Source organism: Triturus cristatus, chromosome 5_1, assembly GCF_964204655.1.
Source record: "Triturus cristatus chromosome 5_1, aTriCri1.1, whole genome shotgun sequence".
NCBI classification, from domain to species: domain Eukaryota; kingdom Metazoa; phylum Chordata; class Amphibia; order Caudata; family Salamandridae; genus Triturus; species Triturus cristatus.
Genome location: NC_140587.1, coordinates 11344841 through 11363336, shown reverse-complemented (window position 1 = coordinate 11363336; position 18496 = coordinate 11344841). Strand labels below are relative to the sequence as shown.

At 45.7% G+C, this 18496-nt stretch overlaps 1 protein-coding gene across 1 annotated transcript in view; it reads right to left on the bottom strand.

Annotated features, from left to right (window-relative positions):
• Positions 1 to 18496, bottom strand: part of LOC146829954 (GTPase IMAP family member 4-like) — a 214127-nt gene that overhangs the window by 157645 nt on the left and 37986 nt on the right. The gene's annotated exons all lie outside the window — the stretch shown is intronic.

Genomic DNA, 18496 nt, shown 5'->3' with positions numbered 1-18496 from the left:
CACTGCTGCTTGGCTGGACAATTTAGGCTACATGTTCGACCAATCATAAATATGATAATGAGATAAATAGACAGGTCCAATCTTCAAAAAATTAAAGTCGTAGGGCTTATTGTCCATGAAGTAGGGTACATGTTTTAAAAATTTAGAACATGTATAAGTTTAATGTAAAATATGTCCTTATAGTGAAAAGACCCTAAAGGTTATTTTCACTATGGAAATGTTAGCTTTTCCATAGGAAAGTATTGGGATGCCAAATTAAATATAATAAATGTTATTTATGGCTAGTCAAAAGTTACAGATTTCATTTTTGGACTTTTTGAAATATTTAATACTAGACAAATTCATTGGTGAAGGCTGATTTGTGATAAATATTTTGGAAAAGCGACTTTTAGAAAGTCACCCTTTCTCTGCCTAAAGCCTCTGGATGCCGATTTACATGAACCCAACTCTCACCAAGCAGCTGGAAAATTCTCTTGATGAGCTGTGGACTTGCTCTAAGAACTGAGACAAATCCCTTGATCTTGGGGTGGTGTTCTGTTTAGGCCTGGGCAGTAAATTCCATTCCGCTCGTGGAATTTTCGGAATTTGGGTAATTTCACGTTCTGCGGAGAACGCGGAATTGCCAAAAATTCCACAATCCGCGGCTTCGCGAAATTTTTTGCTTGTTTGCGCTTTCAAAATGCGCATTCGTGAGATATTTCCCCCCGAGCGCGCAACAGCATTCGCACACAGGAAAAAAGCATCGCGAATGGGCGGAACAAGCAATTCCTCTGGCAGGTTGACCATCTGGGTCAGGGCCGGCTTTTGGTCAGTGCGGTCAGTGCGACCGCACTAGGCAATGACCTGTGGAGGGGCATTGACCGCAGGAGGGGCAGTTTGTTTAGCATTAGCTTATGTTTAGAGAGATGAGGGGTACTTTTGCCTGGTGGTAGTGAGAGAATCTGCGGAGGCAGTCTGTGGGTGTGGGACACCAAAATGATTGTCGCACCAGGTGCCGCACTAAAGCTGGCCCTGATCTGGGTTGTCAACAGGAACATAATTAACTTTAAGGAGGCTTAACAGACCACAGACATATGTAGCTAACACTTGGGCTTGAATCCTTTCTTTGTCTTCCAAGACAATCAGGCACCAAGCATAGGAGGAGATGTGCTGCCCCAAAAGCCTGTTTAGATTAAATACAGGTTAGGGGTTGCTCAATATCCTCCCATCACCTCTGGCTGAGAACTGGAGCTCTGCACAGGTGATGATAGATTCAACCATATTGGTTTTGGTTGAGAGGAGAACTGTGATATACAAAACGTGCTGCAAATGTGGGTAGTATTGCCCCAGGGAAGGTTTGGCCTATTGGTTGCGGAGGGACCATGAGTCATCTCCACCCACAGGCTGGTGCCCCACATAAATGTGGCACTCATAATACTCTCCTCAAATTATATCTAGAGATATGGAAGAACAGAAGAGGCCTAGAGCAGCTTCCAGTTCATGGGTACTCCTAACATCCTGACACCTGAGACTTAGAACCTTTTCGCTCAAAAGCGCTCTGAAGGAGTGGGCCCAATCAGCCAAGCAGATCCAATTAAAGTGTGAGTTGCTGGGGCAAAGTTTCAGGTTGTTCCAGCTCTGAGCTTTTCAGCAGCAGAAAATCCAATTTATCTCACAGAGATGGTATTCGGCACAGTGGGGCACTCTATGACTAAAGTCTGCATCCTTGCCTTGCTAAAAGAATGTAGAAATCTTCAAACAGACAAAGACTTGTGCAAAGTATGCAGCTGGTGAGAGACCTCCATTGGCGTGACACTCTAGTTTCTAGTTTCTCCCACTCTGCGCTTTGTTGTCAATAGTCAAATGCTTTACCAGTCCATGCCCAGTGGCTTTCAGATGATGTGGAACCCTCTCTCTTGCTGTATTGCTCTGCTGAAGACTTTTCACTTTAGAGACTAATGGGGCACATTTACTATTATTTCAGAAACTTGGAGCAGCATGGGAATTTGCTAGTCAGCGTTGCATGAAGGGGAGAGAGAAGAAATGTTCCATATTTACTGTGCCATAGCTACCAGGAAGTAGGACTGTGGTTAATATAGTGACTTTAGTAGTTCACCCTGACACAAAAATGTGATTATTATTAGAGGTAAGCAGTCCTCCCCTCAAATATTTATCCAAATTCCTCACACTGGGCCTCATGTAGGTAAATAAATTTTACCGTTTCTTAAATACCGAGCCGTACCGAATCGGTATTTAAGAATCGGTAAGTTATATGTAGGTAAAAATTCGGTAACAGTTACCGAATCGGTAACATTCGGTAATCAAGAATCGGAAATCACCGAATCGGTAAATACCGAGGTGGTATTTACCGAATCGGTAAATACCGAATCGGTATGTACGGAATCGGTAAGTAAAATCACATGACTTGATGAAATAGCTAATCCTGTGCAACCACACCCCACCCAACCAGGAAGTGGCCACACCCAGGCAGGTGTACATAATTAGCCGACCCTGGAGAGGCTTGGAGTGCAGAGGAGAGGCAGGGAGCCGGTGCCTGTGCGAGCGGGAAAACGAACATCATGTCCAGCCAGAGAACACAGAGAGATGGAGGGGAAAGGAGGAGGAAGCTGAAATTCAGCCCCAAGGAACTCCAGGTGCTGGTGGAGGAGGTGGTGAAGCAGCACCAGAAGCTGTTTGGAAGGCAATCCCTGCAAGTGCCTGAGGCTGAAAAGCGCAACATTTGGCTGGCCATCCAGGCGCAGGTCAATGCTGTGGGAGTGACCCACAGGGACATAGAGGTCCTAAAGAAGCGCTGGTATGACCTGAAGATTGTAACCAAGAGGAAGATGGGGGAAATCCAGAAGGAGGCCAGCCAGACTGGAGGTGGAACCAACAGGGCACCTGCCCTCACCGAACTGGAGGAGCTGGTGGGGGCCACAATCGAGCAAGAGAGCGTCGTGGGTCTTGGGGACGCCGACAGCTCTGCCAGAGCCGCCACACAACAAGGTAAGACGAAAGCACAGCAATGTAGCCCCCCCTACCCCTATCCCACATCCCCCATTGTGAAACAAGAATCACACTGCAGTCCACATGTGTCAGTGCAGACAGGCAATGCATTCTGGGAGATGTAGTCAGGGAAACACCAACCATGAAGTAAATGGCACAGGGCAACAAGGCATGTCACGCACATGAGGCACAAGGAGGCAGAGGACATTTTGGAATGTGAAATGATTTATTGTGACGCTTGCAATGCAGCCCTTCGGGGACACTGAGCCAATGTTGTATTTCTGTCCACAGATGTGACATCATGCAGGACAGGGCATGCTGCAGGAGAGAGGGCACACCGGCCACACAGATCACCTCTGGCCAGCACAAGTTCAGACCAGGGAGCAGGCCCACTGGCAGCCGCACCACCAACACAGGCAGCCTCGCCGCACCCAGAGCCAGCATCACCTCACCCAGAGCCAGCATCACCTCACCCAGAGCCAGCATCGCCACTCATGTTTGAGTCACCGGCCACATCTCCGCTTGCAGGTGTGAGAATGAGGAGGCGTCCAGCAGCCAGGCTACGAGCCTTAGACACCTCGTCTGACGACAGCATGGGCCCTGAAGAACTCACCAGGCCCCAGGAAGGGAGCCATGCCACTGTGCCCCACACCTCACAAGCAGCACAGACGGGAGCAAGAGGGCGCCGCAGGTCGCGTGTCCAGAGTCCACCAGCACCCATTGACAGCCATGGTGTCTTCTCGGGGCTCGAGGGCCAAATGTTGAAACAAAAGCGCCTGCAAACAAAGGCAGTCATGTCAGTCCAGAGGCACATGCGGGTAATGAAAACTACATTAGTCAACATGGACAATAACATCAGCGCCATGGCAGCGGGCATTCGGGACATGTCCCAGTCAATCCAGCAGTTGTGCAGCAAATTAGATGCTGACATCGAAGCACGGCGCCGGGAACGGCAGAGGAGGGACACTACCAACAGGGCACTCAACCGTCTGGCAACTGCCACTTCTCTACTCTGCCGGCGCTCTGTGTCGATGCAGGAGGGCCTGACACACTGCTGCAGCGACCTGTCTCGGGGGATGGTGCAGGTGACAAGTGCACTAGGGGTGCTATTAACTAGTCAGCCGTCGACAACTGCTGCAGGGGATGCTGCGGAGAGCATCGACACCAGCAGCAGGAGCAGCATCACACCCCCCGTCCCAGAAGCACGCAGGAGCAGCAGGCGGCTTGGGGTTGGCTCTAGTGAGGATGCACAGGCCGTGCCATCCACCACTGCAGCGCGTATGCGCAAACATTGATGTAGCCCTGCTTAGCCACTTCCCAATGGGTGACGTAACCCTGGACTTACTCCTTGTATAGATGGTATATTGCCAGATTGGCTTGTTCATGTGTTCATGGCGTGGTGCCACATTAAAACTACGTCATGACTTATCACAACTGGCTGTGTCCCCTTACTTACTCAGAAATAGTTGCATGTGATCTCTGCCCGTCTCTCTCTCCCATCGATTGCAGTTGGCACTCTAGCTGCGTTGCCCTCTGGCTGGCCTGACTCATCCTCGTTGTCCTCAAAATATGTTAGTTCCACATCTGTACCTTTTTTCGTGGCAAGGTTGTGCAGCATTGCACAAGTGGCAATGATCTTGCAGCAGTTGATGGGTGTGTACTGGCGTGCGCCTCCGCTCTTGTGGAGGCAGCGGAACCTGCTCTTCAGTAGTCCAAACGTGCGCTCCACCACATTGCGTGTTGTTTTGTGTGCCACGTTGTATCGTCTCTCACTCTGGGTTGTTGGGTGTAGGTAGGGAGTGAGGATGAATGACCGGCATGCATATGCACTGTCGCCTAGATGAGTAAAAGGGAAACATCAGTCACATGCCTCTATACACTATGATTTGCAGGTTGCAAGGGGCGTCACTGTTACTTACCTAGCAGGTATCCCTCTCCAAATTCTCCGGCACTCAGTCGTGTGTAGATCCCACTATTCTGGAAGATGTAAGAGTCGTGGGTGCTCCCAGGAAACTTTGCAACAATATCAGTGATGATGTTCCCTGCATCACAGATCACCTGCACATTGATGGAGTGGGTGGACTTTCTGTTCCTGTAGATGTGCTCTGTGTCAGCTGGTGGGCAGATTGGGATGTGTGTGCCATCAATGCAGCCAATGACATGGGGGAACTGTGCCATGTGATAAAAGTCTGTTTTGGTTTTCTGCAGTGCAGCCTGTGTGTTTGGGAAGCTGATGTAGTGGTGCATTCTCTGCATCATGGCATCCAGGAACTTCCTGAAGAAACGGGACAGGCAACTCTGGGATACACCACCCACCGCAGCTATCACCACCTGATAACTGCCGGATGCCAGTAGATGTAGGCTGCAGAGAACCTGCACATGTGGTGGTATGGCATGCGCCCTTGGTGTTGGCTGCTCCAGGAGTGGGTGCAGGTCCCTTATCAGGTCCATGATGGTTTGGGGGTGTAGCCTGTACCTCTCATGTATCTCTGCATCAGTCAGCTGGAAGAGTGTGATGCGCTGTCTGTAGATGCGTTCCTCTCGTCGCCAAATCCTCAGACCTGCTGCCTGTAGACGTAGGCGCCTTGCAATGACATACAGAGCGGCCATGTTGTCCACGCTGTTGCATTTTGGGATTTCTTTTATGCACTGTTTATGATTACCACCTGCTTTCAATCCGTGTTAACTACCGACTCTTAATTACCGATTTTCATGGATTTCTTAATTACCGATTGTTCCTACATGTCATTTTCAGTTTTACCACTTCATATTTACCACTTCATATTTACCGATTCGTTAAGTATGTATTTGGTAAATATGAATCGGTATTTTAGGATTCGGTAAATATGATTCGGTATTTACCGCCTCATATTTACCGAAAAGTGGTTTTTGCACTCCTACATCTCACTTGTCTAAATACCGGTCGGTAACGGCATATTTACCGAAAATCGGCCGTTACCGACCGGTATTTGGCTACCTACATGAGGCCCTCAGTCCTTTATATACTCCAACACTCACATATACTGCCTTGCTCACATGTAGTTACTCGCACATGCACCATTGAGACATCCATTCACTCACCAACACACCCATACACACACTCACCCACCCATACAGCCCTTCACAGATGCACTCTTGAACCCATACACCCAGTGAATCACCGCTCACACATCTATGCACAGAGTGACACTCCCGTACCCACCCACACAGACACCCAGGCACCCATACAGATACTCAGAAAACTGTTGTTTTCATAGTTGATGTTTGCGTGGATTTGTTTGTACCAAGGCAACAAAAACAATGCAAAATGTTCAAAGTCACAATTGATGTACTCTACGTTCAATTATGTGAAATATAGCATGTGGTATATAGTGAGAGAATATATAGAAACTATAGAAAAGGGGATGTATGTGCAACATACTTATGACCAGATAGTTTTCTTGCTAAAATAGATATTTTTGAAGTTGAGCTTCTGTTTGTTCATCGATGTATAGTAGATGTATCTAAACATTTGATAAATAGTTTCAACATTACTTTAGAATCTGTATTATTATGTTATGTGTATATTTATTTAATTATTTATTTAAGTAGCTTATAAAGAGCGCAGCTACCCCCGGAGGGGTGCCCCGGCGCTAAAACAGAAACTCAGGAAAGAAGGGAGTAGTCAAGCCGATTGCAAGACGGGAATCATGATCTGGAGAACAGCCATGTTTTTAATTTACTACGGAAGATGGATTCAGACGGGCAGAACCTGAGGTCGAGTGGGAGACAGTTCCATAGTTTAGCAGTCATTACGCTGAACCTTCTGCCGCCCATTCTGGAACGTCGAAAGCGAGGTGCAATCAAGAGGCGTAAGTTGTTAGATCTCAGTGATCTGACAGATTGAGATAATGCCACTCGCTTTTTTCAGGTATCCAGGCCCAAGGCCGTTGATAGTAGTCACAGAACAAAGGGCAACCCCCAATTACGTAATATGGGTAGAGATAAAGGGGAACAATGAAACCAAGCAAAAACAGAGAAACCTCTACCCTTACAATTTAAAAATGTACAATGTATCATTTATAGAAAAAGGGAATGACACCCAGATCAGATTAAAGAGATATGGCATACAGGCACGTGGAAACACCAACAGATAGTGCAACTTTTTAGTTTATTTCATTTATAAGTGTCACTTTTTATAATACAAAAATATAATTTGTTGATTTTTTTTATACAAAGATGGTCACAATAGACAGAGAACAACGTACATTATTGTAAAATGTATGAATGAATAAAGATATTAAACACACACAATAGATATCTGAGTTTTGTGCAAGAACAAAAAATAACACAGTACAGAATACAACAGAAAACAGGTTCCCAAGTACAGGGGAAAAATGTGAGGGAATGTTTTTTTTTATCAGAGCTACAGACACTCAAATTCAGACAGTCCACATTCATACAACATTGCATAACTCATCCAACACCCGATCATATAAATTCTTAAGGACCCAATTAGAAGCAGTAACACCAATGATCCCACAATATTATGATGAATATTCAAAATAGATGTTGAAAAACACTCATCTAGAGTGCATAATCAGTGGGAATAGAGAGGGCCCAACTAAACAAACGCCGACGCGCGTTTCGTTGAGACAACTCCAACTCAGGAGTACCACCTTCTTCAGGGCGTAACAAAGGCAAACTCCCATAGAAGTGGGACCTGTATAAAGATAGAGAAGTGAGCTAAACGTTCGAAGAATGGCTCAATCAGGCGAATATTGGCATAGGGTGGATTAAGCGCTGTTCCCACTTAGCCTAATACTTTGTCTTATCCTCAGTTTAATAGACAGTGGGTAAATCCAAGTGGGTCCTATTAGGATCTGAACTTGTTTAAGAAGGCAAACAGTTGCCAAACCCAAATGAAGCTCTCACGGTAGCATGAACAAGGAAAACGCTGGCCCATTTAGAGGGAGGGGCAGAAACGTCACGGGATGCAGGTGGCATTTTCAGAAGGCCACGGCCATATTAATCATTTAACTTGATGACGAGGTTCAGATACGGAGCTCGATCGGCCATACACCAAATAATGCAACCCCCAGAAGGATGGTTGCGAGCCGTTGATAGCTCGAAAGGCGAGGGTGAGGATCTTAAATTGAATGCGGCTTGCAATGGGGAGCCAGTGGAGCTCTTTGCAATAGGAGGCAACCGACTGACGGTAGGGGATATTTCCGATCAGTCTGGCTGCCGCATTCTGAACGATCTGAAGACGAACGATCAGATATTGAGGGGCACCGGCGTATAAGCTGTTGGCGTAGTCTAAATGAGATGTGATGAGGGCCTGAGTGATCGTTCTGCGGGCGTCCAAGGGAAGGTAGGGAAAGATCTTTTTGATCATGCGAAGCTTCACGAAGCAGGCAGAGGTGACCTTGTTGATTTGCGCCTTGCAAGAGAGTGAGTCATCGAATTGAAAGCCCAGGTTACCTGCTGATTGAACAGGGGTGGGCGCAGGGTTAAGTACTGTAGGCCACCACAGGCTGGGGGATATTGGAGTTTTCTGGTTAAAAAACAGGACTTCTGTCTTGTCAGCATTAAGTCTAAGGTGGTTGATGGTCATCCAGACACAGATGTTGTCCAGACATTGGCGGAAGTTGGCAAAGGTGGAGTCTGAGTGGTCTCTAAAAGAGAATATCAGCTGAGTATCATCAGCGTAAGAGACCACTCTGACTACACAAGACTCCACCACTGCGGCAAAGGGTGCGAGATAAACATTAAAACAGAGGGCTCAGGGCAGAGCCCTGCGGGACACCACACAACAGGGGTTTACCCTCTGATTTGAAAGGCCTAAGCACCACCTTCTGAGTTCTGCCAGTGAGGAAGGACTCAATCCAGGCGAGAGCGGAGCCACCGATTCCGACCTGCTTTAGACGGTTTAATAGGATTATATGTGAAACCGTATCAAAAGCGGCGGATAGGTCGAGGAGGACCAGCATGGCCTCCTCGCCCCTATCCACACACTCACGGATAGTCTCAGCCACTTCCAGGAGAGCAGTCTCAGTGCTGAAACCTGCTCTGAAGCCGGATTGGGAGTCGTGTAGTAAAGAGTTATTTTCTAGATATTCTGTTAGTTGCAGCTGCACAGCCTTTTCCAGAATTTTTGCGGGTTTGGGGAGGAGGGAGATGGGGCGATAGTTGGAAAATTTTGTAGGATCGGCATCAGGCTTTTTCAGAATGGGGACCAGCAGAGCTTCCTTCCACGTAGTTGGAAAGATGCCATGATGGAGGGAGGCATTCCAGATAGAAAGAAAAGGGTTAGCCAGTGAGGGGGCCAGGTCACCCATGGTCTTGGCAGGAATAGAGTCGGAAGGAGAACCAGATCTGCACTGGGTGAGTAACCTGAGTGCGGTCTCAAGAGTCAGCTCGTTATAAGACTGTAAGGAGGCAGATTCCGGGGCCATCACAGGGGGGACCAGGGGAGATTCCTCAGTAGGAAACGAAGTTCTAATTTTATCAATTTTTTCAAGGAAATAATCAGGCAGTCCGTCACATAGAGCCTGGCTAGAGGGGTTCTGCGCGGCCCTGGCGGGGGGATTTACAAATTCTTTGACAATATTAAAAAGGGTTTTAGAAGAGTTCTTAGCGTTGGAGATTTGTAGTGAGAAGTAGTCTCTCATGGTAGCTTTTTTTAGTTTGAGAAATTTTTTCAAAGCGGTTTTGTAGATTGCTTTGGATTCAGGGTCATAGTTCTGCCGCCACTTGCGTTCAAGTAGTTTGCAGCGGCTTTTTTCCTCACGGAGGGTTGGAGAGAAACAAGGAGCAGAGGGGCGTGTTCTAGCAGAGGTGATGGGTTTGAGAGGGGCAATGGAATCGATGGCGAGGAGCAGTGCGGAATTGAGTCTGGACACATTTTCATCAATGTCACTAGACAGAGGGTCCGGCTGATAGTTGAATAAGGGGTCTAAGGTTGCACAGGTAACTTTATGCCACTTTCTTCCCAGGACCTTCCTGAGGACAGTAGGGGTGGGTCTCGAACTTAGCTCTAGGTCAAAAGGGACAAGATGGTGATCAGACCAGGTGAGAGGGAGGGAAGGAAAGACTGTGATATTCGAGAAATTAGCCAAGATAAGGTCAAGTGTATGCCCAGCTGTGTGTGTAGGGCCCTTGACTAACTGAAGCAAGTTCAGGCTCTGCATCGATTCTAGCAAGTTGTTAGCTTTCGAGCAGAGAGAGTTGTCCACGTGGAGGTTGAAGTCTCCAAGCACCAGAAAACGCTGGTGCTTGAGGGAGAGATCAGCCATCAGGTGGGTAAATGCCGTTAGAGAGAGAGACGAGGCAGTAGGAGGGTTATAGACTAGAGTACCCGCCAATACTACTGCCGCGGTATCCGAGATAGTGAAGTACATAGCTTCAATCATCCCGATATTCGTCATTTTGGTGATAGACAGATTGAGGTGGGATTTTAGGATAATGGCAAGACCGCCTCCTAATTTGCCCCCTTCACGATTGATGCCCTTTAAGAGATAGCCCGGAGGGGTAGCTAGGTGGATATCGGGGGTAGAGGTATCTCTAAGCCAGGACTCGGTGAGAAACAGGATATCCCAGGCGTCCGAAACTATTGACGTCCAGATCTCGTTGGAATGGCGGGGCAAGGAACGGCAGTTAATCAGACCTGCTTTCAGCGTCAGAGGGTGGGACAGGCGTTTCGGCAGGCTGAGGCAGGGAGAGGGGCGAAGGCTCCAAGGCGGGAGGGTATAGTTACATTGAAGGCAGTGAAAAGGGGCATCCTCCAGGTGACAGGGACTACAACGTGTAGTGGACGGGCAAGTAGTGGGTTTTAGAAGGAGGAGCTGGAATCTGGTCCAGCAAGTACGACCAGAAACTGCCCGACAGCCAGGGAGACAGGCCCTAGGCACAGGCCAGGCGAGGACGGGCGCAGACTGGCTTGCCTTAGGCGCGCCTTCGGCGCGCAAACGGCGCTCCCGCTGCGCTCGTCCGCTGCGCTTGCGTGGGAAGCACATTTATAGAAAGAGGGGGTGGGCGTGGCCTGACGGATGGGCGTGGCCTCGCGTTTCAGCAGCGATGGCGGACATGGGTTGTTTCCCAGTGAACAGCGCTAAGATCCGCTGTTTGTGGGGAGCCTGCTTGGCGGGGGTAGCAGAGAATAGCTCTGGGTAAGGTGCACAAAGTTTAAAAATAGTGTTTAAACACAAATCACACAATTTTAAAAATAAACGAGTGAGAACACCTCCGGCTTCCGCCTCAGAGGTCTGAAGTTTCCGATGGATGCGACAGATGGCCCCTGGCTGTCCGACGTCACAGTGGCCACCCTTCTAATTAGGAATTACAACTTAAAAGTGCATTAAGGGATTCCCAGTGTTTACCATGAGGGGAGTAGGCCTCAGAGTAGTGAAAAACAAATCTAGCTGTTTGCCACTTCCAGGACATGCAAAACATAAAAGTACATGTCCTTTCTTTTACTTACACAGCACCCTGCCATTAGGGCTTTCAAGGGCCTACTTAGGAGTGACTTACGTGTCATAAAAGGGAAGTTTAAGGGTTGGCGAGAAGGTTTAAATGCCAAGTCGAAGAGGCAGTAAACTGCACACATAGGCCCTGCAATGGGAGGCATGAGACAGGTTTGAAAAGCTCCCGGTGTAGGAAGCACAGTAAGTGTTGCCGGCCAACTATTAGCATTTAATCTAAATGACCTGGGTATATGGTATACCACATTACAAGGGCCTTTAAATAAACTAAATATGCTGTTTAGGAGAAAAGCTCATGCACTTTAGCACTGATCAGCAGTGGTAAAGGGTTTGGGTCCTAATGAAGACAAAAGATATAGGAAAAAGAGGAGGGAAGCAGGCAAAAACCTTGAGGGAAGACCACGCTGAGGATGATAGGTCTAACGCCAGGTGTTCAGCTTGTTGCAAAATTCAAGCAGAGAGTAGGATTCAGCGCAGCACAGCTTAGAAATGGTCTGGTATGAACCAAACATTGCTCTGGCTTTGCCTTCTTTTGAAGAGATCATTATCCTGTCTAACGTAAGGTGCCCCAAACCCCCTCACTAATCTAGATGAGCATAAATAAACTCATCTCCTTGTGTTTGCTTTGTTTGCCCTAAGTTGGCAGGGTATGCCCAGATGTGGGCCCATTGCTCACTTTGCCACTGGATTCAAGATAGCCTGGCTGATGAGGGGTGTTACCCCAAAACCGGTCCCAGGATGCTTGTTTCGGTCCAGGGAAGACATGGCTTGGCAGTTTGGGCTGGACTGTTTTCATGAGGCACAGGGTCAAGACTGATTTGCATATGGCTGTGTCTGATCTGGGGTGGCGTGGTGAGCAAAAGAACGGTAATGGATTAAACCCAGATCTGTGACTGGGGTGAGTGTCTGAAAAGTTTCAGTGCTCCGTCCCTCATCTCCTTGGGTTTGCATAAATAAACTGACACACCTGTGATAAATTCTGCAATACTGTTATTGAGACCTGTCTGATGACGTGTTTATCATTTATTACTTGTGATTAATTAGCTTATGGGTTGAAGGGGTGGAATCCCTACTCAGCTAACAACCACAGTCCTTGTCAAGGTGAACCACAAAAGTCACTAACTGCATCTATGCTCAACCTTCTAGTAGTGTGACACAAAAATCAGTAAGGCTCAACTTAGAGGCACTGCGTAAAGTATTTATGAAATACATAAACAATACTATAGTACAAAACACAACAGAAGAACATTCCTAAACCAATTTAGAAAATTAGAGTACAGTGTAACACATTAAATGAGACCAAAACAACAAAAATCCAATCAGTAGATTCGTAGATATGCAATTTTAAAGTTTCTGGTAGATTTAGCTCCTAAACACACAAAGTGCTAATCGCAGTCATCTGATTGTACTAGACTGGGAGAAAGTCACATATTCAGGCTGACAGAGCATGGGCCAAATAAGAGATCAGGTTAGTCCCACTGAAAAATGTACCTCCTCTAGTCTGGCGCAAGTCCAGTTTGCGGAGGAGGAGGCCAAAAGGAATAGGGAGAGTGTTGCTGTAGTTCGAAAAGCAGGCCTGGTGTTGCTGACGGTCATTGTTGTAATACATACGTCAGGTCGGGTGTCGCAGACAGTTATTGCAAGACCTTTGCGTTGGCTCTAGCATGAAATGCAGGTCTAGCATTGCTTGTCATCACTGGCATTTTGTGTAGCACATAGATTCAAGTTCACTAGACCTTTGTATTGGCGTTGGTCGCGTGCAGCAGGATCTCATTGTGAACGGGCCCGTTCTTAGATGCAAAAAGGTGATCCTGGGGATCTGGAACGCCGCAGGTGTATTTTCAGCAGGTCAGTGAACAAAGTACCTTTCCAGGTCCAGCTATGAAGTTGCAGGGAGGCCTCTGGAACTAGTGTCCCTGTACGTAAGAGCAGAAAGTCAGGCTTATTGACCCTTGAAGTCACTCCGGTAGCCTAGGATGAAGAGAGCAGGTCCAGTTCTCCTTTGTTGAAAGCAGGGCAGGCCTGAAGCAGCAGGCCGGTCATTTGGCAAACAGGGCAGGCGCCATTTAGCAAGGCAGAAACATGGAGCTTGAGACAACCCACTACCAGCATGAGACTCCTCTGGTAGCAGCAGGGCAGTCTTCTGAGGAACAAGGCAGACCTCAAGCGACAGAGCAGTCTTCTGGGGAACAAGGCAGCCCTAATTCTGTAATGTCTGCAGCTCCTGGAATGTCCTGAAGAATGGGCCAGGAGCTCCAATGTTTATACCTGGTGCAAGCATTTGAAATGCAGATATTTCCATTGCTACCCCCACATTTTGCTCTTGATAGTTCTTCTCCTGCCTGAAATATGTGGGTTGTAAATATGAATTTACCTTAACCCGTTCGCTGCGTGCGTCTATTGGCCGACGCGGCCCCGCCTGCGTACGGAAACACCCACTCTGCGGTGGATTTTACGCCGTGTTAATGGGTTAAAAAAATGAAAAGACAAGAGCCGTTTGGCAAAACAGGAGCAAGTTGGTTTAAATAAACGCAGTGGCTGCGAAAACAGCAACTGAGTTGTGTCTCAATGTACAGAGGTTTTTGCAGAATTTATATACAGTTCTCGAAGTATATTAAATATATTACACATTCTTATATACAACCAAAGCGAAACAGCAAGCCTGTAAAGCAAACGCACCTCCCCAAATAGTCCCCCAGTATTAATCCAGTATTCAAAATGTTGTTGCTGTATGGTGTGCACATCCACTACTCCCGCTGTTTCCAGAGAGCGATCCCAATGACTAAAGTTGATTCAATCACAAATGTGAAGTGCACCACAATAAATATGTTCCAAAATGATTTAGTCCGTCCAATTAGTATGAATCCAAAATGTTCTTTAACCTTCACATGAATTTTGTAAAAACAGCCAACCCGTTTCGTCCAACTTCTATGAACTTCATCAGGGCTGTGAAACATACAAAACATATAATGTATAATGTAACGTATATAAAGGCTGACAGAACAACATTTATAAATACAAAACAACACAATAATAAAAATCCCTCACAGGATAATTTAGATTTCCACATATACACCTACAGGGACATTATATACAATCAGAGACCAACGTGAGAATAGGAGAAGAAGTTAAAGGGGTCATTGGGTTATAAACTTAGGATGTCAGTACCCCTCATTGATTATAATGCCGGGACATACTATTTACATGTATTGAATTATTGAATTATTACTCAAAGTAATTTGAAGGGGAAAGTTTGGGAAATGGGGTGAAGGGATAGTGGGACCATGATGAGCTATTTGTGATTCAAGTATATCTCAGTTCAAGATTGTGACTTAAAAGTGGCCTATGAGACATACCGTATTAGTTAGTCGTGTCCTTCTCTGACTAGTGGCATGTGTAACAGCCCTGTACTATTTCAAGTCGTGGGTTCTTCCTTTAGTGTAGCTAATCCCCCTTGCATCCCGGGTAGGCTCAATATTTATTTATTTGGTAATTCCGCAACAGTGCCTGCCGATAAGAATATCAATAATCCTGGGGTTAGGACCCTTACCAAGGGTCTGTCACCCCAATACGAATGAGCCATTACATTTCTGTATTAAAGAAACTGTATGTATTCGAGCTCAATGTTACTTATAATATAAGAAGGAAAATTTCTCATCCATTAGGTAATTTCTCTATTGAAATTCCAATGTTAGAGCCCATGGATCAAAATATGTTTATCCCCCTTATGTCTGTATGAAGCCATTATATTAGTAAAAAGAACTTGTAAAAAGGTCACCATAATCATACTGATTTTATCATTTATGTAGTGAAAGTCCATGCGTCAACAAAATATTGACCTGTGGTTCGATTACAAACCTAGACGTTAATAAAGACTTTCCTAGATTTTAAATAGCTTTTTTATAGAAGTATATGTAAACAAAGTAAGGTTGCCATGTTAGTAGTAATAACGATAAAAACAGAACCGCCGTTGCTAGTTGGCCCAGAGCCCAAAGCAAACCTCCCACATGTTCTCCGTCTAATGTTAAACGGCTGTTTTTACAATATTCATGTGAAGAGTAAAGAATATTTTGGATTCATACTAATTGGATGGACTAAATCATATTACACATTCTTGTTGAGCAGGTAAGTCTGGGCCTAGTCACAAATCATGAACACAACCATCTGATAAGGGGGCACAGGTGTCTCCTGATGTCATAGAAATCTAATGTGGACCAGTGTGTATGTGTCCAGATGTCCAGCTTGGAAAGCGTTTGATCACTGAATGTAGTGTGCATGCTGTGCTCTGATTGACTGAGTGTTCCCAGCTACATGTGGCGTCTGACGTTGTGGTTTTTGGGAGCATGAGCGCCTTTGGGCAAATGTGTTTGATTGGGCCCAGAACTGTTGTGGTGTAGCTGCCTATCTGTGGATCGATCCGGGTTTTCCCTGTTTGCCCATTTTGTCTTTGGGCCAAGTGTAACCCCATCTGTGGCCTATCAATCAGCAGCTTGGGTTTAGGTCGCAGGATCTATCCAACCACATATTTCTGACTCAGGCTTGATGGGGAGGTCATCACAGGTGGATTCGATAGTAATGATACAAATGTGTTAATAATTGTATGTGTAACATGCCAGTCATGAATACCAACATTCTCATTATTGTGTGTCCATTTGTTATAGTGTACATTCTCATTATTATGTATATATTTCTCATATAGCGTACTTTATATTTATCAATATTGACATTTTTATGTGCACATATATTATGGTGTACTTTGACATTGTATTCACAGATATTAACATATGTAAAGAACATGGAAAGGAACATTTTAACATTAGGTAATCAGTATATTCACAATATATAGAGATACTTTTTTTATTTGTGGCAATTCGATTGATGTACTGTAAATAGCTCTGAATAAGGTTTAATGGGAATATTGTAATGCAATCTTGATTATGACTGAGATTTTCAACGCAAGACTGTTTCCTGAATTCAAGATTTAGTTGACCAATAGAATGTTCCAAGCAGAAGAATCTTCAAAGAAGGACAATTTTGTGGGGAATGAAGGGTCCAATCTGACTGAAATGGAGCCTAGAGAAGGACATTCCTGCTGCTTAGTCATTTTCTGTCAGCCGCCACAGCTGTTCATGGCAGTTTGGGGTATTTGGGTCATTTAATGTCTTAACGTTTACGGGGAGCTGCCATTGGCAAATGGTAGACATCTTTATTTCGAAGCAGCATCAACACGTCAGAAATACAAAGGTCTGTGAAGGAAGGCTGTTGAAATCTTTAGGTACGGCACCTCAGGTATCACTTAGAGGTGAGGCGCCGCAGCCAGGGCGACTGACTCTGGAATCTGGGGATCACAGTTCGATCCCTGGCACCAGCTGCAGTTTAGCCCAGCACCATGTGACTCTGGGCAATAGCTTGCTTAATCTTCCCGATGGACCCCAGCACCTATAGACCCTTACGGGTGATTGTTCGCACTTTGCAAATGTGGAATATTATTGTTATTACTAAAGAAGAGGTGACACATTTCACAGCTAAATACAGACTGTTTATCAGGGATAACAAACAGGAATTTTACCATGAAAGATGGGAATAAATGTCAGAGGTAATAGCATCTGGAGACCAAAAGCAACTCCTGAGACTGGTATCACAGTCAAATAACTTCAGCCCTTTACTGCTCAATTGAAGAAGACCCTTCGGTACACATTTGGAAAACCTATATGGCCAATGGGTCTTGCAGGAAGTTACTCAAGCTGAGGTCAGTGATAGTTTGTCCCCAGTTATTCTCCCAAAAATGTTCTGGCCAGACCAAGTAAATACCCAGATGATAAACAGTTTTTTTCCTAAAGATTTTAGGTTCACCAACTTTAATTCACTGAAGCTAAGCTGAGCCCTGATTACTTGCCAGCGGTAAACAGTAATCAAACAGTGATTGGTGGGTTAAAATCTTACCTTGTTTCAATGGGCAGCCAGGACACAGAAGGGTTGATTATAAAGACAAGATTAAAGGAAGGGGGTGTTAGGCGCTCCTCTAATTATAGATTAATCAGTCTGCTGACAGTTTGCGGTCTTCTCAAAAATGTTATTATTTCAATTAGAGGAATGGCTCAGGGTCAACAACTGCCTCCCCCTCGAACAATAGAGTAACCAGTAAAGCCACTCCATGGCGGACCACTTCTTCACCTTGTGGACGACTACTGAGAAATCTATTGCCATTAATGAAAAGCTGTGCATTTCTTTTGATTGATTTCCACACAGCCTTTGATACGGCGAATGTATGCTAAGTTAAGTGGCTGGAAGATTCCGGATGAATTGCTGCTTGCAACGTGGATACATCTGTGGCAAGGTTGTGTCCTTGACTGACCCTCTTTAGCTTGCATGTGACAGATTTGCCTTCCGCCTTGAAACATATTACATCATTTGCCCCAAAACTGGGATCTAACCATATACCTTGAGTTGGGATTTGCCCTTTAGACAGGGTCATCTTCAAACTTTTTGACTTCACCGTCCTTATTTTCTGAACCCATTTTTGTTGTCCTTTAGGACTCTGAGCACTTTCCCATTGCTAACAAATGCTACAGTGCGTGTGCTCTCTCTTGTAGTGACTTACACCCGATTGGCACATTTAATTTACTTGTAAGTCCCTAGTAAAGTGGTACTACATGTATTCAGGGCCTGTGAATTAAATGCCACTAGTGGGCTTGCAGAACTGATGGTGCCACCTATTTAAACAGTCCTTTTAAAAATGTCTCATGCCTGCCAATGCAGCCTGTGTGTGCGGTTTTAAACTGCAATGTTGGCCTGGCAAAATAAACCTTTTTCCAGGCCCAAACCTTCCTTTTAATACAGATAAGTCACCCCTAGGGTATACCCTAAACAGCCCAGTGGGTAGGGTGCTGTGTATTTAAAATTGGGACATGCCATTTTAAGGTATACATGTCTTGGTAGTGAACAACTCCTAAACTCAATTTTTACTACTGCAAGTCCTACCTCCCTCATAGGATAACATCTGAGTTACCTTATTAAATTTAATCCCTTCGGTGCTCACAACGGCTGGG